The sequence below is a fragment of the Podarcis tiliguerta genome (assembly GCF_965153285.1).
Source record: "Podarcis tiliguerta genome assembly, chromosome: 16".
Taxonomy (NCBI): domain Eukaryota; kingdom Metazoa; phylum Chordata; class Lepidosauria; order Squamata; family Lacertidae; genus Podarcis; species Podarcis tiliguerta.
This window is the reverse complement of record NC_139549.1, coordinates 17,917,897-17,941,171: the sequence shown is the minus strand read 5'-3', so window position 1 is coordinate 17,941,171 and position 23,275 is coordinate 17,917,897. Positions and strand designations below refer to the sequence as shown.

At 46.8% G+C, this 23,275-nt stretch overlaps 2 long non-coding RNA genes across 4 annotated transcripts in view; one reads left to right on the top strand and one right to left on the bottom strand.

Annotated features, from left to right (window-relative positions):
- LOC310665991 overlaps positions 1-18,758 on the top strand; it is a 53,806-nt gene extending 35,048 nt beyond the window's left edge. For all 3 annotated transcript variants that reach the window (XR_014505743.1, XR_014505744.1, XR_014505745.1), the window contains exon 4: positions 18,465-18,758. This is a non-coding gene — a long non-coding RNA (uncharacterized lncRNA). The remainder of the gene's footprint in view (positions 1-18,464) is intronic.
- Positions 14,260-18,458, bottom strand: LOC310665992. The gene is made up of 2 exons (XR_014505746.1): positions 15,183-18,458; positions 14,260-15,061 (listed from the first exon to the last, which is right to left on the bottom strand). It is a non-coding gene; the product is annotated as an uncharacterized lncRNA (long non-coding RNA).
- Positions 18,759-23,275: the final 4,517 nt, after the last annotated feature.

Below are 23,275 nucleotides of genomic sequence, written 5' to 3'. Positions count from 1 at the left end.
CTGAAAGGTCTTCCTGTTTGTGGTGATATCAGCGAGGGGCTGGCAGAAAGGCCCCCTTCTTCCCCTTGTCTTCTCCAGCTAGCCGCTGGCCTCTCTCGGAAGTGTGTGGGTGTGCTTGGCTCATTGAGCTGAAGCACTTGCATCTGGAAAACCTTGAAAGACGCTTTTGTTGAGACTGCAGGGTTTGGAGAAAGACGTGTGGATTGCGCTTTGCTAAGGAGCGTGGGTCTTGGGTAAACGCAGCGACTCTCCTCCATCTCAGCATTCTGCCTTCGGGAATGTTATTGTCTTCTCGCTCTCCCTCCCTTGCTTTCCAAGAGGGCAATTTAAACATTCCTTTTCTTTTTCTTTTCTCCTCTTTCTTGGTGTGACTCTGCAGACTGATTTCTGCAGAAGTTAAATTTTAAAACAGCATCGACAACAACAACAACCAGGCTAAGTGTATTAATTGAGAAGTGGACTCTTTTCCACGTGTCTGAAATCTTAAAGCTCCGGGGAAACACCTTTTCTTTGTTGTAAAATGCCCTGTGTTTATTGAAAAGTGTGCATAACATGTAGTGCAAACTTTAGAAACAGCAAAAGGGCAAAAGCAGCAGCCATGCAGCAGAACAATGAAAACCATAACATGCATGGAATGAAAATATTAAAAGTCCTTGCCACCCAAATGACAACAGGCAAGCACTGCTGGAGTGTAGAGTATTCCTTTCCTGTATTGCTAGACTGGAGAGTCACAGACTTGGACTAGTTAACCTTGATGGACAACTAGTCCAAACTCCGCTTTCTCAAGAGACACCCCACGCAGCCTCAGCTTAGAGGCCTCCAGCCAGCAAGAGCCTGCCCAGCCACCCCCTCTGGCTGGGGGGCAGCATGGGTGTCGGGGCTCCAATTGTCTTCTGTCTTCCAAAACTACAAGGCAGCGCTGCTTATCAAGAGGCAGGGGTGCCAACTTGAATAAAACATTGTGGGAGGGGGCAGGCAAGCCCCACCCTGCATAATGGTGTGGAGCACGCACAAAATTTGAATGACAATGCTCATCAACTTTTTTGTGGGGTGGGCCCCATCAAATATTTTATGGGAGGGGGGCAAAGATCCCTTGGCCCCTAGGAGTTGGCTTCTATGTCAAGAGGGGAGAGCTGAAGGGGTGCCTAAACAGGAATATTTTTAGCAGGTCCTGAAAAGAGTACAGTGAAGGGCACCAGCTTGATCTCAAAAGGCAAGGAGTTCCAAATTTAGGCACTGCCACACTAAACGACTGAGTTTTTATTTATTTATTTATTTATTTATTTATTTATTTAAATTCTATACCGCCCTATACCCGAAGGTCTTACCAATGCGGAATGAGTACAGTGGTATCTCGGGTTAAGGACTTAATTCGTTCTGGAGGTCCGTTCTTAACCTGAAACTGTTCTTAACCTGAGGTACCACTTTAGCTAATGGGGCCTCCCGCTGCCGCCGCGCAATTTCTGTTCTGATCCTGAGGTAAAGTACTTAACCCGAGGTACTACTTCCGGGTTAGCGGAGTCTGTAACCTGAAGCGTCTGCAACCCAAGGTACCACTGTATTATGTGGCACCTGTAGCGGTGCCAGTTTCACAGATCAAAGTGGTCGAGTGGAAACATGTAGGGGAATGTACAGAGTGGAGCCTGATTGGCTGGTTTCGTTCCCTTACGCCTGAAGGCATTGTGAAACCATCACTGTCTCACAGTGGAACCCTGTTTGTGGGTATTCAGATGTATGTTCCACTGTATTTGATGGGGCTTACTCCCAAGTCCATGTTCATAGGTACGTGACCCAACTTTCTATGTGGCATCAGATTGGCTGCGTAGACCTGCACAATCTTATTTGCAGAAGTCGTTGCCAAGAACGGGAGGGGGGAAATAAACATTTCAAAGAGGGATTGCAATTTATTGGGGATACTTTTAGCTTGAGCTCCATCCTAAGATTTCAGGGTGGGGGTGCAACAGTTTTAAAGCCGACAACTGCAATTAAAGGAGCAGGTTGAAAAAGCTGCAAATAGTTAAAATTGCAATAAACAAAAATAAAAATAAAAAGCCATTTGAGCCACCACCTCTGTAGGAGTAGCATGCTGGCATCTCACTAAACCTCTTGCAAATAGTTAGGTCTTTACTGTTACTTTCTGGCAACGGTTGTCTGTGCTGCGCAACCCCAGTTGGACTACAGTTTTGGTATTGTTGAGATGGGAAAGGTTCAGAAAAGGGCAACCAAATTGATCAAGGGGATGGAGTGACTCCTATGAGGAAAGATGACAACACCTGCAGCTCATTCGATTAGGGGGAAGAAAGGTGAATAACATGACAGTGGTGTGTAAAAGTGTTCCCCACCATCTCTCATAGTGGGGGGGGGGGGCTTTGAATCTGCCATTTTGGGTTATTCCTGTTTTCTAATCAGAATTTCAGCTCTTCACTTTTCCGCATCAGTTTGTGAATATTTTTTTTTAAGTCATATTGAAAATTCATGAGCGTTTTTGTGTGAATTTTTTCTAAGAGACACAAGTTTGTGTGCAGTTTTCCCAGTGCACACACTTTTGTAAAGACATTTCCCTCAATATAATGCATGATATGTTATAATGTGTGTTGTTTACACCAACATATGCATTTTTATGCACAGCTTACCCCAGTAAGTGTGTTTTTGCACTATATAAAATTCAGAGAAGTGCAAATTTCGAAGGCTGGCTGTTTTCTGGTTCTCTTTATCATTTAGGAAAGCATGAATTACGTGGGTTCGCCTTTAAATGTGAACCAAATTAACTTTCTCTCTCATCCCTCCTCATATTATCGTAATCCAGCAGGATCACCCAATGAAGCTGAATATTGGGAGATTCGGGGTAGACAAAACAAATAACTTTTTAAGCACAGCACATAGTTAAACTATGGAATTTGCTTCCTTTGGATGTAGAGGAAGACACCAATTTGGAATAGTTTAGAGGGGGTTCAGACAAATTCATAAGGCTATCAATGACTATTAGCTGCAGTGGCTGTGCTTACTACCCCCAGAATAAGAGGGTGACGTGTTTGTTTGTATTTTATAATGACGTTTTTAAATGTAGGAATCCCAACTTGGGAGAAAGGTGGGATATAAATACATTAAATGAACAAGCAAGCAAACAAATAAATATACAAACTAATAAAATGAAACTAGTTGGAAAAAACAGTTAAAAAATCAAAACACATCTAGAACAAGCAATTAAAAGAGAGTTTGCCCTGGCAGCAGCCCAGTGGACAGCATCTTTTGCCCCTTGGTTTCCAAAGGCCTTCATGAATGAAAAGGCATTGGTCTGCCAACAGAAGGATAACAAAGAAGGAACCCCACAATATGGGAGCAGCCACAGCCCCCCCCCATATCACTACCACCTGTTGCCCTTAGGAAGCTGGACTAGATGGGCCTTTGGTCTTAGGATTTTGGAGCAGCTTTTGAGCAATTTGGTTTGCCCACTGACAAAGGTTGGTCCAAAAAACGCTAGTTGACCATTTCACTTGGTGGTGGTTCCCTTTGCCAATTTCCTGCTGAACATCTCTTTGTCATGGCGGGACTCACATTTGAATCATCAATAGCTAGGTATAAAATGGGCGTTGGAAGAACCAGCTGTAATTTCAAGCACTTCAGGTAAACCTGCAGCAAAGAGCTATTGTTAAACTAAGAAGCTCGTCCCACAGGGAGGCAGTGATGGTCACCATTCTGATATATGGCTCTTGCAGATTTCATCTCAGTGCCCCTAAAGGGGCTGGAGACATGATGTAAAGAGCAGAAGTGGGGGGAGAGAGCGAGAGAGTGCAAGGGAGCTTGGGAACCTGCAAGAATGAGGGCACTCATTCGTCAATTTGTTAATACCTAAAGGAGTGTCTCCACCCCCATCATCCAGCCCGGACACTGAGGTCCAGCATCAAGTGCCTTCTGGCGGTTCCCTCACTGTGAGAAGTGAGGTTACAGGGAACCAGGCAGAGGGCCTTCTCTGTAGTGGCACCTGCCCTGTGGAACGCCCTCCCTGCAGATGTCAAGGCAATAAACAACGATTTTACTTTTAAAAGACAACTGTTTAGGGAAGTTTTTAATGTCTGACATTGTATTGTTTTTAATATTCGGTTGGAAGCCACCCAGTGGCTGGGGAAACCCAGCCAGATGGGTGGCGTATAAATAATAATAATAATAATAATAATAATAATAATAATAATAATTCAAGGCCTTGGGAAAGGCAGACAAATTCATTGGAGGAGTGTGCTATCAACAGCTACTCCCCATGATGGTTATGCTCTGCCTCCATGGCTGGAAGTAGCAATGCTAGTTGCTAGAAGCCACAGACGGGGAGAGGGTTCAGGGCCTGCTTGTGGCTTTCCCATCGGGGCATCTGGTTGGCCCCTGTGAGAACAGGATGCTGGACTAGATGGGCCATTGCCCTGATCCAGCAAGCTGCTCTTATGTTCTTATTATCCTGGAGTGGGAACAATACATACTTGCCTTTCCTTATGGGCAGAAACATTTGTGGCTACGTTTGCCACCCTACCCTCTGTTCAAGGGCATTCTTTATTTGACGTAAAGAACTGTGGCTGGGTTATTAGTTATTTTTGTCCTCCTGGTGAGGAGGATGAGAGACTGTGCCCCCCTACCCCCGCAATTGGAAGAGGCTTGAAATCCTCTCCAGGTGGCAATGCTACGCAGCCGCCAGTTCCCCAGCAAGAGCACATCACTCATTCAGTTGCACGGTCTTTAAATCCACCCAGTGCACCATTAATCCAGGCAGTGCTGCTCAGGCCATTTCTGGAATCCTTAATCCAGCAGGTGACTGGCGGGGATAACAGATTAGCGATGGCGTTCCGTCCAAGGCTTCATCCTGCCGGGCTCTTGAGCCCTCCATGGGTCCTGGGCAGCTGCCTGTCTCTACCAAATGTGGATGCCAGCCATGAGATGAAGAGCCAAGATGAAATTGCACAAGATGTGCAGGGTATAAACAGGGTGCTTTATATGAACATGAGAAGAGGCCGCTGGATCAAGCCAAGGGCCCATCTAATCCAGCCTCACAGTGGCCAGCCAGGGGCCCCCAAGGGAAAACCAGTGGTGGGAGCACACTGGGTGTGGAATAAGCTGTCATGTGAACACACCCTAAACCGTCTAATCTGTTTAAAAAGATTTTGATCAAATGGAAAGGTGGCCGCAGTGAACTGGGCAGCAGATTTTAGAGTTGTTTTTTAATGCAGCTATTTGTATTCTCGAATGCCATCTCAAGAAGCATTCCTTTTGTGTTTGAGAGGATGGGCGATGCCTCTCATCTATAGCAACTACCAGTTCATATCAGGCTGGATCCTGGTGCTGATGTTGAGTTGTAGTCCAAAACACCTGGAAGAGGAAGCAGGTTGGCTAAAGCAAGGACATCTCAAGAGATGGCTAGGATCCTGGTCCACCTTATCCCTGATGCCTTGGGAATTAGCCTAGAGGTTGTTGTGCCAGACCCTTTATCATTCCAAAGAAAAATCATATTGCTTCCAAAAAGATTGTCAGGCTCAGATCCCGAAGACGAGGGGAAAAAATGTAGGAGAAGGACGGTAACAAAATAGTGTCGCTCTATGTAGAATCATAAAATTGTAGAGTGGGAAAGGGACCCCATGGATCAAGAAGTCCAACCCGCCCCCTGCACAGTTAAAGAATCACAGCTAAGGAAGCCCTGGCAGATGTCCTTCCAACCTCTGCTGAAAAACCTCCAGTGAAGAAGACTCCCCCACTTGGTGAGGTCATCCATTCCACTGTCAAACAGCTCTTGCCCTCAGAAAGTTCTTCCTAATATATAGCCAGAGCCTATCACTGGAATCCATCGGTTTCAGGTTCTGAAAACAAGTTTTCTCCATCTTCCATGTGACAGTCGTTTGGCTGCTTTTTTGAGGACCATTGGCATCTTGGGTTTTAAATCAATGGCGGGCAAGCAACTGCAGAAGCCATGAAAGCAGCAAGGGAGGCACAGAAAGAATTGGGGGCGTTGGGGATGGAAGGAATCTGGTCTAAACACTGGAGTGTTCCAAACAGATCCTGATTTCCATCTGCAGAGATGTTGGAGGCCCTGAGACTCTAGCCTAGTTTAGACAGGACCAATTAGGCCTCCCATCACGATTGTTTGGTTTGTGTGCAGATTTTAACGGTTAAACTGACGCGGTCAATGTTTGACCGCCAAGCCGTCCTGTCTTCTTTTGGTTGTGGCTACCATTTGAATTCGAGGCTTAATTTTGCTTTGTCTCTCTCTTTCTCTCTGCAGACGCATTTTAATTACAGAACTAGCCAATCCCAGGCCATCATTTTGTTTTCCTTGCCACTGCCCGGGTCCGTTATCATGTTCCACCTATGCGCTTGCGCATGAGTCTCCCTTGGCAAAGCAGACTGCGGTGGGGAGGGGGGTAGAGAAAGAGGCGCTACCGCCTGCCTGGTGCGCCTTCCTAATGACCAGTCTGTTCCAGATTGGGAGTGGCAGGAGGAAGGGAGGGTACCTTGTGAGAGGCAGGCAAGCAGTGGTGGGAATGGTTTGCTCAGGATTTGGGGGGGATTAGATAATTCATCACAAGAGCAGCAGCAGCAGAACTCACGCCAAAGGCAGACACAAGCTCCTTTCACCACGATCATGGTGGAGAGCAAAGGCATTAACCCCCCCCCCCTCATTAGGCATTCCAAGCCCATCTCTTCTCCTTTTCTTTTAATAGTTAAACCTGATTTGCATGCATTTGCATAATGAACATCATTTGCATTCCCGGTTTGTTGGCTACCTCTGTGGGAAAAGTCAAAGCGGGCGATCTGGGGAGAGGGATTTCAGCAAAGACAAAAGGGAAGATTTCAGTTACCCCCCTTCGCTTGCTTCCCCCCCCCCCCAAACAGTGAAGAATTTAACACACAACCAGTTCCCCCCTGCCTCTTTGTGGAAGACAGAGAGGCCTGTCAGGATCAGTGTGTATCCTAGCATTTGTTACTGTCTCCCCCAACCACTTCCTGCAATCCTTCATCTCCTCCTGAGCTCTTTCCCCCTTCCTTTTGGTTCCTTCTGAGGGTGTGAGGTGAGAGACAACAAACTGTGTGTGAGAGAAAGAAAGGGAAAGAAAGAGAGAAAGAGAGCGAACGAACCACCATTTTAGGTAGCTGGCATCTATAAAATGGCGGATCCCTCACACAGGTCTTGAGCAACATGACTGGTGATGTGTCTCAGATTTTGGTGGATTTGCACAGTTCAGAACTTACCTCATGAATTGTCCAGTGTGGGCCCACATACGAGCAACACTGCATGCACCAACTCAATCTGCTTTTAAAAAGAAGATTATTTTGGTGTGGGTTGTTGTGGCTGGACAGTTTCACAAAATGACACAGGCACATCCGATTGTGTGATTACCAGGCAAAGTGACACAAGCTACTAGCCTGAGCATTCTTTTCTATTTGCTACATATATATATATATTCTTTTTTGATGTTAGTCTGTACGTTGCACCTCTTTCAAAAGCAGAGTAGTTCTAGGGGAAGTAGTGCTCAGTTGTTGCTCACCAGAGGAGCGTTTGAAGTTGCCTCATGGACCTTTGGTCCATATCCCTCAGTACAACTTGACACTGACTGGCAGTGGCTCTCTTTGGACCTGCCTGGAGGTGCTAGGGATTGAATCTGGGACCTTCTGCGGGCAAAGTAGATGTTGTACCAATGAGCCCTGGTTTTCCCCCAGGTGTTTCTGAAAAACAGTATTTTGTTATGGGGTATAATGGAGTCTTCCTACAGACAAAAAACAATAATTAGTTTCTGAGTAGAAGAGGGCACGTGCTCTCTCCTTCACCCCTAACTCACACAGGGGGAATGGTTGAAAAGCAATGCCTATGAAATTTCTAGTGATGGGTGTGGTAACATTTCTTCTCCCTTGAAAAAGTTTTGGGTCTTATGCAACTAAGTCCCACTCAGAACAGACCGACTAAAATGGATGGGCTTAAGGTAGTTATGGTCCTTGATTTCAGTGCGTCTGTTCTGAGTTATTTAAATGCATTATTATTATTATTATTATTATTATTATTAGCACATCTTATCATCATTGTCATAGTGCTCCAAGAATGAGATGTTGTGCCTCCTAAAATTCATTTTCCTACATAATTATTTAGGGAATTATGTCTTCATCCTTCTCAGCATGTTGTTCCTAGTTTTAATGACACAGTAGCACCATTTATCATGTGGTTGATGTGAAAGACTTTTGGGTGATGAGGTTGACTATCTCCAGAGCTCTTCTATTCTTTTTCTCTCTCCCCCCCCCCACCCCTGACCTATATAATCTGACAATGACAATCCAATGGACCACCATAAAGCCAAACAACATCAAAATTTTGAAAAGTTTAGGACTTCAGGGAAGCTATCACTCCTTGAGATCAAGTGAAGAAACAAGCCAGCCTAGGATGTCCATAAGCTTCCAAATTCAGCAATTCACCTGAGAACTGTCCTGTTGAATCAGGTCAGTGATGCATCTCTGCAGCCATTCTGGTTCTGGCAGTGGCCAGCCAGATCCATCTGGGAAGCCCACAAACAAGTCATGAACATGACTTCCTCTTCTTTCTTCCCAGCAGCTGTAAACTGGTGGTTCCATTCAACTCCTGTGACTAGTACAGTAAAGGCAAGAACCAGCCACTTACAAAGCTACCCTGGAAGAGTTGCCTGACTCTTAACTTCAGTCATTACCTAAATGTCTGTCGTTAACTAAAACTTCTGTCATTAGTTGATTTTTTTCCACACACTAATGCGAGTCTGACTGATGGACCACGGGAGCGATCAGGGTCTCTCTGAGGGAGACAGAATTCACAGCTTGACTCATGAAACAGCAAGCTGCAGAGCGAAAGAGACCATGGAAGAAGCATTGTTGCATCAGGTTTTATAGCATTAGACACATTAGTGAAGGTCAGATCTCTCAATTATTCACTTGCTATTTTATTTAATGCATTTCATATCCCTCCATTTTCTCCAAGATCAAGGTGACGTACATGGTGCTCCCCCTCCTAAATTAACCCCCACAACAACCCTGTGAGGTAGATTAGGCTAAGAGGTGGTGACTGGCCCAAGGTCACTCAGCGAGCTCCATGGCTGAGTGGGGATTTGAACCCTAGTCTCTCAGGCCTGGTCTGACACACTAACCACTATACCACTCCAATGCTCAGTGTGTTTGCTGTTAGAAGGCCTTCCTCCATTACTACAGGTGAACGGGAAATGTTGCAGCTGAGACCTTAATCTAAACATTATCTAGGCTGGAAGCTATTGACTGCTTCAGCTGTGCTGGTGTGATGCCCTTTTCCTCAGAAGACTGTGTTGGCCATGGTGGCATCTTCTGGAGCAGGGCTAGGCAACCCTTTTTCTCTTGAGGGGTTCATTCTCTCCAGGATTATCTAGTTGAGGGCCACGAGCCAGGAGCAGAAGAATTCTGGATTAACTAATCTGGAATAAAGATCACCTGCTTCACTTTTCATTATAGCTTACACAGACTTGAATTGCCAGTCCTATGCAAATCTATTCAAAATAAGCCCCCACTAGCCAGGATGGAGGCACACACACATATATGTGAAGCAGATGTGGAACTGAGAACTGAATTTAAGAATGGCAAAATGGGGAACTGAAAGAAACCAGCAGTGACAGATTTTCCCATCCCTAACACAGAGGGGGGGGGGGAGGGAGAGGGAGGGAGAGAAGGAAGGCTATCAATTTGTTTTTTATTTTTTAAAATCCATTTCTCTTTATCAAATAAAATAACTATGCCCTTCCAAATGTTCTGAAACTACAGGGTGGGGGGAGGCTTAGCTCAGTGGCAGAGCATCTGCCTTGAATGCAGAAGTCCCCAAATTCAGTCCCTGGCATCTCCAGGTAGGGCTGTGAGAGGTTCCTGCCTGAAACCATGGAGAGCTGCTGCCAGTCAGTGCAGGGCATGAGCAGGAAAGAAGGACCTCTGATGGGACCTTCTGGAGCAGCTTCAGGAGACATCTGGATCCATTTGTGTCCATAGCACCTTCACACAAGAGAGATATTTATTTTAGTCGGAGCATTTGCAGCTCACTCTTCAGCCAAAAAGGCTCCCACAGCTGTTTACATATGAACAAAACAAGACCATCCCTACAATTAAAAGACATGACACACAAGGGAAAAGGGACAAGGAGGGAAGAGGAAGATCAGAATCACAACTTGGGCATCCATTTCTAAACGGCTGTTCCAGAAATGACCAGCTGGTCTAGGAAGTGCCTGATGGAGCTGGGCTTTCAGAAAGCTGATGGAAGGACCCCTCTGCTTCCCATCTCTCCCACAGAGGCAACCCTGATGGGCTTGGCCTACCATAGCAGAGTCGATGAAGTGAGTCCTGCTTTCTGTATTCTTCACTCCCTCAGCAAGCCCCCTGTGTGTGCTCACGCTCAGACCCCCTTCCCAACAAGAGGTATTTTCCCCCCCTCTGTGGTGCTGGTAGGCTTGTCAAAGGCTGACCTGAGCAAAAGGTTAGTTAGCTGAGTGGAGGCCAAAGGGTTGCTGGGTGAAGGGAATTGCAGGGCTGGGGTGGGGGGAGGAATTGTGAAAGGACCGGGCTGCGGTGTAGACGGCACATTGATTAACGAAGCCCCACCAAAGCAGTTCCATTGCCAACGACCTGCTTAATTCACAAAACTCTTAATTGTTCCAGAGTTGGTTCAGTATTCCTTCTCCCCCCAACTCCTCATACAAAGATGCCATTGTGTGTCGTGGTGATGACAGCGTTGTTTTTTGGGCCAGAGAGAGAGAGAGAGTGAAGAAAGAAAACTCTTGCCGGGGGGGGGGGGGACGTCTCCCAACAGGGTGAAGAGGTTTAAATCAGCTTAGCCCAAATGCCAATTAATAAGGAAGAGGATTAGCCTCTGAGATCTATGGAATAGAGCATCATTGTATTCCTGGGAGGCTGTGGAATTTTATTTCCCTTTCCTACAACTTGGCTGCGCTCGTATTTTCCTCCCCAACAACAGCCAACTGCTTTCCTTGACCTCATGTAGCTTATGGAGTTGGAGCCACAATGTGCCTCTGTGGGTTCTGCCATGGTCCAGTCTAATCATTTATATGGTTCTGCAGTCGTTTACCTGGGGATGATGGGAACTGTAGTCCAGCACACCTGGAAGGCACCAGCAAGTTGAATGCAGATTCATCTTCTTCACACGGGACTTAGTTGAACTATGGAACTCTCAGCCACTTGAGGGAGTGATGGCCAGCAAACTGGATAGCTTTAAAAGAAGGCTATGCTCTGACTTTGCAGTTAGAGGAAGCAGTGCTTCCGAATCCCATTTGCTGGAAACTGCAGGAGGGCAGAGGGCAGCCACAGGCATCTGGGCAGCCACTGTGAGAACAGGATGCTGGACTAGATGGGCCATTGGCCTGACCCAGCAAGCTCTTCTTATGTCCTTAACCCTATTTTAAAAAGAACTTTATGCTAGAGATCTGTGAATATATGTGTGCATTTTGTCCTCAAAGAAGGATCCAAATATTGCATGGCGGAGAGCCAAACTGTGTGCAGAATGCCGTTATGAGAGTGAATTTTATTTTCTGTTACTTTGCATAGATTTATTTGGCTTCTGGGAGACTGCAGAGAGGCTTTGCAAGCTGGACAGTTCCAAGCGTGTCTCTTAATATTTGTTGCTACAGCATAATGACCCTAAGGCTCATATTCCATCCCTCTCTTTACACTGGATGACTGATGAAGCTCCTAAACTCCACTGGCTATGTAGCATTGCTTCCCCTCACTGATAGCAGGCCTGGCTGAACTCTTAAAAAGAGCCACCACCCAACTTGATCCACTGGGGATTGAACCTTGGAAAGCCTTCAGCATGTGCTCTGTGGACTGATCCATGAAGCTGACATGTTCTGAATCAGGCAGTTGGCAGCTGCTTTGAGGCAGAGAGAGAGAGAGAGAGAGAGAGAGAGAGAGAGAGAGAGAGAGAGGGAAAAAACTCTTACCCAGTCACTTTAACTAGAGACAGGGCCGGACCACTCGTGAGGCAGTGGCCTCAGAAGAAGAAGAAGAAGAGTTTGGATTTTATATCCTGCTTTATCACTACCCTAAGGAGTCTCAAAGCGGCTAACAATCTCCTTTCCCTTCCTCCCCCACAACAAACACTCTGTGAGGTGAGTGGGGCTGAGAGACTTCAAAGAAGTGTGACTAGCCCAAGGTCACTCAGCAGCTGCATATGGAGGACTGGGGAATCAAACCTGGTTCACCAGATTACGAGTCCACTGCTCTTAACCACTACACCACACTGGCCCTCCCCAGAACAGCATGCTCCACACAGTTGGGAGAGCAGCAGATCTGCCTCTTGCGCTTGTCTGCCTATTCTTCCTTTATGGAGGTGCCCCAGCCTAGCATTTTTTGCTTTGCCTCTAGCAGGAAAATTTCCTGGGCTGGTCCTGACAGGAGACTTCAGAGATACAGCCTGGGACTTCCCACTGAACTATGGGTTCTGACATACGATGATGCCTTTGACCTGGTCTACACATACTGACGTATGAAAGAGCATAGTTTTCAGTGTTCCCGTAAGAGGAAAACCTGCTCAGCAGGAAGCAGGCTAGGTTCTCTCTCCCTGGTGTGCTAGTACTCTACTTGCAGGGATTTTGTACGGGGGAAATGGCACCTCGGCTTGCACTGGCGCCAGCCTAGTCTACTACTTCAGATTTTCACTGTCTTTCCCTACCCCTGCATATGTTCACGGGGCCTTGTACTGAGTCAGGCACTGCGAGCTGAAGAGATGCTAGGAATTGTAAGAGAAGCATAAACTGGGTCACTAAATTATGGCCCCCTTCCCTTCAGAACAAGTCCCATTGCATGTGGCATAAAAGTAACGCAAAAGATTTTGGCTCCATTCTGTTAGAGCAGATCCAGCTTGGCGGTGTTATGGGAAAGTTGTTTGTCCACTGAAACAGCACATCTAAGGGCTCATCCACACTTCTGCTTGTGCGTTGCCAAGGAAGCATGGGTCCAAGCAGTTTTCCTCTTGCCCCCTTCCTTTCCAAGGGAAAACCTGCTCTTTAGCAATAGATCGGAACAACTGACAATGGAGGGGAAAGGTGAATTGCTGTTTGTTCCAACTGTGTGTTAAAGAGCGGTTTTCCCTGGGGGGAAAGCAGCAGGAGAAGAGGAAGTGTGGATAAGCCCTAAGATTTGGAACGCTGCATCCGCATTGCATATTTGGGATGATTTCAAAGTGGTGTAAGTGTCATGGCTTCCGCTGCCCACCAAATCGATGTGACATCATTCTGTAAGTCCTTGTGGGGCTGGGAAATAAGAACATAGGAAGGCCTGGCTACTGGCCCAAAGGCTCATCTAGTCCAGCATCCAGCTTCCCACACTGGCCAACCAGATGTCCATGGCAAGCTCCCAGGCAGGACCTGATCGCAATAGCAGCGCCCTCTCCACTTGTGATTCTCAACAACTTGTCTAAGGAGGTAGCCATGGAGGTAGTGCACAGCCATCATGGCTAGTAGCCATGGATAGCCTTATAGATAAACTCAGAATTGTAGAGTTGGAAGGGATCCAAAGGGTCATCTAGCCGAACCCCCTGCAATGCAGGAATCACAGCTAAAGAACCCTTGGCAGAATCACCCTCCACCCATTTGTCTAATCCCCTTGTAAAGCTGTCTTGAGTTGCTTTACAACTACATCCTGTGTCACTGAATCCCACAGATTAACTGTAGAAGCTCTTCCTGTTTTTTTGGTCCTGAACCTTCCCACATCCAGCTTCATTTGGATGTCCCCGTTGGGTTTTAGCATTACAAGAGAAGGGGAGAGAAAGAGAAGAGGAGAGAGCGTTGAGGCTCTCCTGTAAAAAGCACCCATGCCACTAGTGCATGAATGGCCAGAACATCTTTGCCCAAGATGTTGGAGGAGATGGCTCGGCTGTTGTAGCTGCCGTGTAATTTATGACAGGGGTTTGCGCCATTGTCTGGGTCCCTCCTGTATTTTCGTGAGGGCTCTGCCTCTCTTCCCAGACCCCTGCTGCGCCCTGGCTACTGTACGGTTGCTAAGGGACATGTCATGTTGTCTATCACTATGCGGGGAGGTGGGGACGGCCTTCAGTGGGCCCATCTGGAGCCTGAGGCCTACATCCCCACAGGCGGGACTGATCGTGGCCCCAAGAAGTACAGAGGGCCTGGGAATGGGACATTTAGATTCCCCTCAAGTTCATGGCCACCGGAGGCCTTTGGTTCTCAAGGGTGGGTGAGGAGGGGTGAAGAGTGGATTGTTGGCTGTTCTGCTCAGGGTTTTCTGGGTTTTCCCCCCCTCCCCCCCTCAATTCCGTCCGTATCCTCGTCTGCATACTGATCCCCCCGGCCTATTCTCCTCCCGACATGTGCCCACATAAATAAATTACCCCCACTGCTTCCATTTTGCGGAACAATTGGCCCCCTAAACTCTATTCATCTCCAGACAGCGCCTATTATTCCCCCGATTAAAGCCAACAGAATGGTTTGCAAGGGATACTGTTAACTCTGTCAAACTGTAAATAAGATGCTAATATAAAAATAAATAAGGGAGAGTGAGAGAGAGAGAGAGAGAGAGTTGGTTAGAACAGAGGGCTTGCGAGGTGGGGAGAAAACGGAGAAGGGACAAAGAGAGGGAGACTTCTGCGCCTGCCGCCTTGGGAAAGCAAATGAATCTGTAATGACCACTGTGTACAAACTGCAGGAGATAATATAATGGCAGCCCTTGCGAGCACTTGGGGCTGTTTTCACCGAGGCCTGTTTATTATGAAAGCCTCATTGAGACCTTGGTTGTATAAATGGCAATGTTGCCAGTGGGGACCTTCTCCCTATCCACTCCTCCTCAGCCTGATTCGCCACCTCTCCAGATAACGCCTGGCAAAGGCTGGGGTTTTAAAGGATTGGGGAATTGTTTCCTTTTCTCATTTTGACTCCATGCACCCAATTCCTAGCATTGAATACCACATGATACACTGGAATGAAGAATTATAGGCATTTGACTGATCAGTTGAACATCATGGATTTTCTTCCGCAACCAGAAGGGCAAGATTTCAGCTGGGGCTCCTCCTGCCTCCATCCACCCTTTGGGACTCCCTCTTCTGCTCAGGGGTGGGAGGAGAAACCAAGTTCAGTTTACATTCAAAGGCAATCCTACAAAATTTGCACTTTCTGAACGAATGCATAAAAACCAGAAATGCAGCCACCCCCCACCCAAATTCGCACTTCTATGAATTTTGCAACGAAGCCCTCCACCCCAAGTAATTTGTTGTTTTGTTTATTAACTAAACTTATTTGTTTATTGTCACGCAAGGGTCTCCAAGTGATTTACAGTGCATAAGATCTAAAACAATCAAAAGGGAAGTATCATATTGCATGCAACGTATTCGGAAAACAGAAACAAAATACCAGCCCCCTCCCAAAAAAGTAATAGAAAATATTAGCAACAATAAACACAGCAATGCTCCCACCTACTTACCAGCAGAGAAACATAACATCTAAGGATCAACCCCCAGACCATTCACAATAGCCCATCTCCCCCTTCTCATCTCCCCAAACAACCCAGAAGTCCAGTGTCAAGGCCAGCTGCTGTAAATCGGTGGTGGGTGGGTCTTCCAGGGATTGTCTGGCATCTCTCCTTTCAGTGGAATCGGAGGTTTTACAACAGAGGTTGGGTGGCCTTTTATCAGGGATTTGTTAGTTGTGGTTCCTGCATCTGCAGGGGCTTGGACTAGAGCAGCCTTTCTCAACCTGTGGGTCCCCAGATGTTGTTGAACTACAACTCCCATCACCCCTAGCTAGCAAGGCCAGAGCTCAGGGATGATGGGAATTGTAGTCCAACAACATCTGGGGACCCACAGGTTGAGAACCGCTGGACTAGAGGACCCTTGAAGTCCTTTCCAAACTCAGGGAGAGTAGCAGCAAAAACCAACCAGGAAGATGGTTCAAGGGTTTACCTGCTCTTCAGTTGCTCCTGTTGTAACGTACAAAGATGCATTATATTTGGGGGAATTGCTTTGCACTTGTGTGTGTATATTAGGAGGAATCTCCACTGCTGATGAATTTTGATGGTGACTTTTTAAGAAAGCAAACACTTGCAGACCAATATGGAAATGTTGGCGAAAGGGATTGCAAAAATGAGAAACTGGAATGGATGGATTTGCCACCCCTACTTCTGTTCTTAAGTCCACATTACTCTAAAGTGTCTAGACAGGCACGCATGAAAAATGGTCAGAACTATGTTCATCAAGCATTTAATTAATTAATACACATACCCCCACCCTTTCCCCAAAGAGCTCAAGGTGGCCTATACAGTTCTTCCCCTTCTCCATTTTAACCTCACAACAATCCTGTGAAGTAGGTTAGGTCGAGAGGGCTAGCAGCCACTGACACCCTTCTTCTGCATGAATTTGTCTAATCCTCTTTTAAAGCCAGCCAAGTTGATGGCCACCACTGCTTCCCGTGGGAGCAAGTTCCATAGTTTAAATTATATGCTGTGTGAAGAAGGATTTCAATTCATATTGTCCTGTTCTGATGAAGGTAGGATTTTGCCCAGTGGTCGATGGCTCCCCATTCAGAAGTGAGGGACCAAGACTGCAATCTGTGAGAACTGACAGTGGGCAAAACCTGCTCTTTGTCCTGGAAAGCAAAGGCAAGTTTAGAAACCGTGAGGAACCCTGGTATACTCTTCCTCTATCAGTAGCATCTCCTTAACCCCTGGGAAGGAAAGCGTTGCCACGTAGTGGGGGCAGAATATGACCTCAACCAACAGGAACATGCCTCTGTGGACACTTCCTTTCCTGCTGTGCCTTTGCAAACCTGCAGAGGAATCTATGGTCCTCCAGCTGCTCTTGAACTCCTTACACCCTCCGGCCCCAACCAGCTTTGTCTGTGGGCAGGAACAGAGGCAGTTTTAGCCCAATGGTATCTCGGTGGCCACCCCACTTTGCAGGCACTTCCCTCCCCGTAAAGACAGGCTCATCACCAGCTGATAGAGAAACAAGACATCACAATTATATGCAGGTTGTCCATGAAAGGGAATTATTAAGCGTTGCTCGTTCCAATGACTGCAGCCAGAAAGAGTCTGAGAAATAAGCCCCTTCATTATAATTATTCGGATTTGCCCTCCATCAAAGGCTGGGTGGGGGGATTGAGCCTTTTAATCTGACCACATGCTTCTGCTTTGGGGATCTCGACTGGTTTGTACCACCTGCTTCCAACTCCGTGTGCCTTTTGGTAAAAACCTTGGCAATTTTATAAGGGAGGCATGGGACATGTGTGTGTGTGTGTGTTCTCCCCTGTTTGTTTGTTTTTTAAATAAGAAAATAATGTCGTTTAATTTGAAAAAAGTAATAAATAAGGCTAGGATGTGGCTAGTTAGGTGCAAATGCATTTGCTCCTGAGAGGACACAGTTCTGTCACTGCCGACCATACCCTTTGCCACCTCAGCATCCTCCAGATGTTTTGGACTTCAGCTCCCATAAGACCCTGCATCCTAAAGCCGTGCTGGCTGGGCTGATGGGAGTTGTGGTCTAAAACCATCTGGAGGACTGACATAGGTCAGTCTTTGCCATTCTGCTTTCCTCCAGATAGAAATATCAATAGTAGATGTTTACTGCTGGGCTAGGATTTTAGTGTGGGATACAGGTGTGCAATTGTGGAAAGTCTAGATGGGATCAAAGTACCATCTGGATCATTTGTGGCCTGCCAGATATTTATGATTCAAGCCTGGAGGCCTTCATACGAGGACTGAAATGGTTTCACCCATTCATCTAACTTCGTTGTTCCAATATGTATGTTCTCGTCTGCATCCTACCCCCCTGGGATTCCATGTTAACTTGGAGAAATTCTAAAATTGATTCTTGCCATGGATTCTTGAATACCAGTTCTTGGGAAGCCATAGAAGGGGAGAGGGCTCTGGTGCTCAAATCCTGTTTGCAGGTTTCCCACAGACATCTCGTTGACCATTGTGAGAACAGGATGCTGGACTAAATGGGCCATTGGCCTGATAGCCAGCAGGCTCTCCCTAAGTTCTCACGGAAATGTTACCTTGGTACGGTAGTTTCTAAACTCACTCACACATCCCTCTCTGTCCTCCCATCCAGACTAGCAAGTTGCATTATCAGAGTTCACAGGCAAAAACTTTGAAGGAAGATGAATGAACATGGGGAAACTTTGAAGGAGAGTTTGAAGCAAGACTAGCGGCCTGGGGAAAGGGTGTGTGGGGCTTGGACGTGTCACAAGTGCCAAACTGAGAGTCCTGGAAGTTCCCAACCCTGTTCGATGAATGGTCCACTGGCTGCATCCAGCATGATACACACACAAGCGGTGTAAGGGCTTAACCTCCCTCAGTGTTGTTATTTGAAACAAAAGTGGTATGGCCTAGAAATGGCTTTGAATTTGGTGGCAGGGGCACCAAACCGAAATGAACAGTCTGTTAAATTTGTTTTTAAATCTCTTTCTCTTGCCTCCCCCCTTCCTCCTTGTCTCCCTCAGGTGGATGCAGTATAGAACGACAAAAGCGATTCTGCAGCAGATTCTTGCAGCACAACTGCTGAAAACGATTCCTGTGATGTCCTTGCATGTGCTTCATGATGGCCAAGCCTGTTTCTTTTTGTCCTTTTTAATTGGACCAGGACTATGACGACTTGCAGCGCTATTGAAGCACAGAGGCTTATGAGTGTCATTATTTTTGTAGACCTTGCCTTCGTTGTCAGCGGGGTGTGTGGTTTAAAAGGGGGGAATGTACCGAATTATTTTTATATGAATAATAAATGCAACTCAAATGACTGGAAATGTTTGTCGTGACTTTACTGAAAGAACAAGGCAAAGCTGGCAAGTTGATGGGGTCAGCTCACAGGAGGGTTCTTTGGGCAAATATGGAAGGCTCAGGTGTTTCCTGAGGAAATAGAAGACCAAAACAATGTGTTTGTGTGAGGGCGTCCTGGTCTCAGCCAAGCACCCCATCCTCTCTATCCAGATTAAGGCCTGAAAGACCAAGGAAGTGGGGTCAGTGGGGGCACATGGAGCACAAGCTACATGAAAGCCCAATATGTGACATTGTACCACATCCATAACTAATCATGGGGCACCTCTGGTAGTTTAAGCATCAGCCTTAGCTTCTAATTTTATCAGCTTTGCAGAGATAGCCTTAACTCCAGTCTGAAAGCAGCAGCTTTTTCTTTTAATTACTGTATTTCCCTTGGTTTTTGAAAAGGAAATGTACTAAAATTCAACTTTATTTATTGACTCATTTGCATTTATAGTCCACCTATCCTCTAGGAGCTCAAGGCAGCACACATGGTTTTTCAACCTCAATCAGGCAGCAAGTTAGTGCTGTACAGGTCTTTAGAAACAACTCTGCATATAAGCACAGTTTAAAATGATTTCAGCACAGATGCGGAATAAAGACACTTAAAGGGATTGTTGAAAGAGGAAGAACTGTGGCTCAGTGGCAGTGCATCTGCTTCGGTCCCTAGTTCAATCCTCAAAGGCATCTCCTGGTAGGGCTGGGAAATACTCCTGCGGTGAAGACAATACGGAGCAAGCTAGACCAATAGTCTGACTCAGTATGAGACAGCTTCCTGTCTTCCTAACATTGAAAAGGCATACAGAGCCGCTGCCTGTCTAAACGTCTAGTGGGAGGGAGTTCCAAAGGGGAGGTGACCAATTCCTATATCACACAGTGCTCCTGCAAAGCACAGTGACCCCGGGTTACATAAGGGGTGTGACTTTCTTACATAAGGGGTGCGACTCCCAACATTGCCTCCCTCTTGCCTCAGTTTCCTGCAACTCCACACCCCCCACACCCTGTCAAAACACTGACAGAGAATTGACTTGCCACATAACGCCTTTGCCCTCTGTTTCTCTTAAAGTCCACTGAGCTAGTCTCAATGAAATTTAGCCTATTTACTGGATATCTGCAAAACCCCATTTATCCAACCATCCCCACCACTCTTAACTTCTGTCTTCTATCTCTGAGACCTCAGCAAAAAGGTCTAGATTTGTATATAAGGAAGACTCCTATGCCAGCATAAATTGCCATAAGGGTTTATCCAAACCATGGGTAGGCAAACTAAGGCCCAGGGGTCAGATGCGGCCCAATCGCTTTCTAAATCCAGCCTGCGGACAGTCCAGGAATCAGCGTGTTTTCACATGAGTAGAATGTGTGCTTTTATTTAAAATGCATCTCTGGGTTATTTGTGGGGCATAGGAATTCGTTCACCCCCCCCCCAATATAGTCCACCCCCTCCCCAAGGTCTGAGTGAAAATGTTTGCTGACCCCTGATCCAAACGACTGAAGAAGAAAGCGAGCAACTCAGCAGGTGCAATTTGCTGCCTCTCCAGCCATATACAGATGTTCTAATTTTACCTGCTCCCTGAGGGAACTCTACAACCAATAAATATAAACAAGTAACTATAAGCTAAATGCAATAATAGATGTACCAACCATCCACACATTCAACTCCTTCTAATTATTTTATTAAATCTGGTTGGGAGATTCAGGACAGACAAAAAGGAAATAGCTAAATCACCTGCAGTTAAATTATGGCCACCAATATAGGTGATTTTAAAAGGAGGTTGGACAAATTCATGGGGAATAAGGCTGTCAGTAGTTACGGCTGCATCCTGCCGCCAGTGACATAGCATGGGGGGGGGGGGAGGTCGCCTCAGGTACAAAATGTGAGAGGGGCACAACAAGGTGCAATGCCCACACAATGCCCTTGGGCTGGCTGAGCTGGGAGATGGTGGAGCGGCCAAGCCAAGAAGGCGTGTGGTCACTGCCACCAGCAGCAGTAGCGCTGGCAGCCATGTGCCTTGTGGGCTTCGCACACACTGACATGAGCTTCCGACCCACCCTGGGCACTGGCAACCCACGCTACGCCACTCCCTGCCAGTGAAAACAGAGGCACCATACCTCTAAATGCCAAACACTAGGAACAACAGTGTGGCCACATTTGCACCATACGATTAAAGCATGAGGTGGTATCATAATGCCTTTGATGTATGGTGTGAGATAGGTCTAGGCTATTATTCTCACACTTGGTCTTAGCCAAAAGGCCAAGAAGCGATTCTTATATTGAATTGCTTGTAGGCTTTCCAGAGGCAAGAACTGGAGCAGAAAGAGCAACTGCGATGGTGTGGATAAGCCCAAGGGGAAAGGCCTGCAGGGCCCACAGAAGGGCCTTAGCTCTACATGGAGCTGCCCTTGAAGATTACTTGGGAACTTCAACTGGCCCCAGATGCAGCGGGTAGAGTATTGGCTGGGTTTCCCTTTAGAAATCCTAGAACCCTTGTACTAAAACAGCCACACTGACTGCCAGTTTGTTTCCAGGCTCCATTCTTCAAGGTGCTCATGTGAGTGTCTGAAGCCCTAAACGACTCAGACCTCAAATATTCGAAAGGCCACCTCCTTCCCTGTAGCCCATCCTGTGTGCTAAGATTGGCAGAGGGGTACCTCCTGCTAATTTCACCTCCTGCAGAAGCAGAGGCACCATCTTTCCAAGTTGATTGAGGGGCTCCGATGTGACATCTTGACATTGCGTCACAAGGAGCCAGGGAGTGGAGCTGAACATTGGCGGGTGGGGGGTGAAATTGCCTTGGCCCCTAGGAGTTAGTGTGTATGCTCAGAAGTATGGCAGTAGCTGGGGAGAGGGCCTTCTCTGTGGCAGCCCCTGAGCTGTGGAACTCCTTCCCCTCAGAAGTGCACCTGGCACCTTCACTGTACAGCTTCCAACAAATTCTGAAGACACATTTCTTTACACTGGCCTTTGACACTTGAAAAGTGTATTTTCAGGGCCCACCCTATTCCTGTAAAGGTTTTAACTGCTTTTCATTCTGGGTTTTAAATTGTGGAAACCTGTCCTGGGAACTGCGAGAAATCAATTTAATAATTAATAAAGCAGCGGCCTTCCATGGAGAAAGCCTTTGGTTCAGTTCCTGGCATCGCCCCGTAAGGTTTAGAGAGACTGAAACCTTGGAGAACTACGGCCAGCCGTTGTCAGCAAGACTGAGTTATATTGTTAACAATCTAGGACGAGTGTGGTGTAGTTGGTGAGATTGTCAGCAGAGGCGGAGCTACATGCTCCAGCACTCGGAGTGGGTGTGCACCCAGGGGCGGAGCTAGCAATCTGCAGGGGCGGGGCTAGCATCCCAGCAATGTCACTCCTCCTCAGGATGGCACCCGGGGCGGACCACCCCCACCGCACCCCCTTGCTCTGCCTCTGATTGTCAGACTGGGACCTGAGAGACCAGGGTTCAAATCCCTACAAATCCATGAAGTTCGCTGGGTGACCTGGGGTCAGTCGCTGCCCCTCAGCCTAACCTACCTTGCAGGGCTGTTGTGGGAAAGAATAGTGAGAACTACCTTGAGCTCCTTGGAGGAAAAGGGGGGGGGAGATATAGAAGCAATACATAAATACAGTGGTACCTCGGGTTACATACGCTTCAGGTTACAGACGCTTCAGGTTACAGACTCCACTAACCCAGAAATAGTACCTTGGGTTAAGAACTTTGCTTCAGGATGAGAACAGAAATTGTGCCCTGGTGGCGCGGCGGCAGCAGGAGGCCCCATTAGCTAAAGTGGTGCTTCAGGTTAAGAACAGTTTCAGGTTAAGAACAGACCTCAAGAATGAATTAAGTTCTTAACCCGAGGTACCACTGTAAACAGGCCTCATTGGAAGAAGTGTGGCCTAGAAAGGAACCAAATAAACAAAGAAATACCAGAGAGCTCTCTTTCAAGTAGGCTGTGACAGGGAAGAAATTAAGTCCAGTTCCCCAGCTAACACAAACCTGCCCAATTCCTGCTTCCTGGAACAGCAGCGAATGGACTTACACCCATCCTTCCACTTTGGTATTTTTCTGAATTTTGCAATGCAGCTTTCACCAAGAAGAAATGTGTTAAAAATAAAGAGTGTGTATTGTATTAACAATAACAATGCACAATGTACAAAAAAATCACTATGTGAGGACAAATTCCTTGCAAAAATATGTATATTAGACAACACAGCATACAAAAATGGGGGAAATGCATACTAAAAGGCTGACAAATATTTGAGAGGGGGTTTCCCCCCCTTTCCTTTTCTCATACTGCAAACTGATGTGGAAATGGGCAAGCTGAGTTTAAGGTTGGAGAATGATAAACCCAAACGGACAGTTCTGCCCATCCCTCGGTCAGAATGGGACAGCTTCAGTTGGCACCAGATTGGCGGTGCCCAGCCAGTGGAGATAACTGGGGGGCAAAGGGGTCTTTGTTCTCAAATTTACTGCATTAATCTTTTCCCACGGTGGGCAAGGAAAGGGGGGTT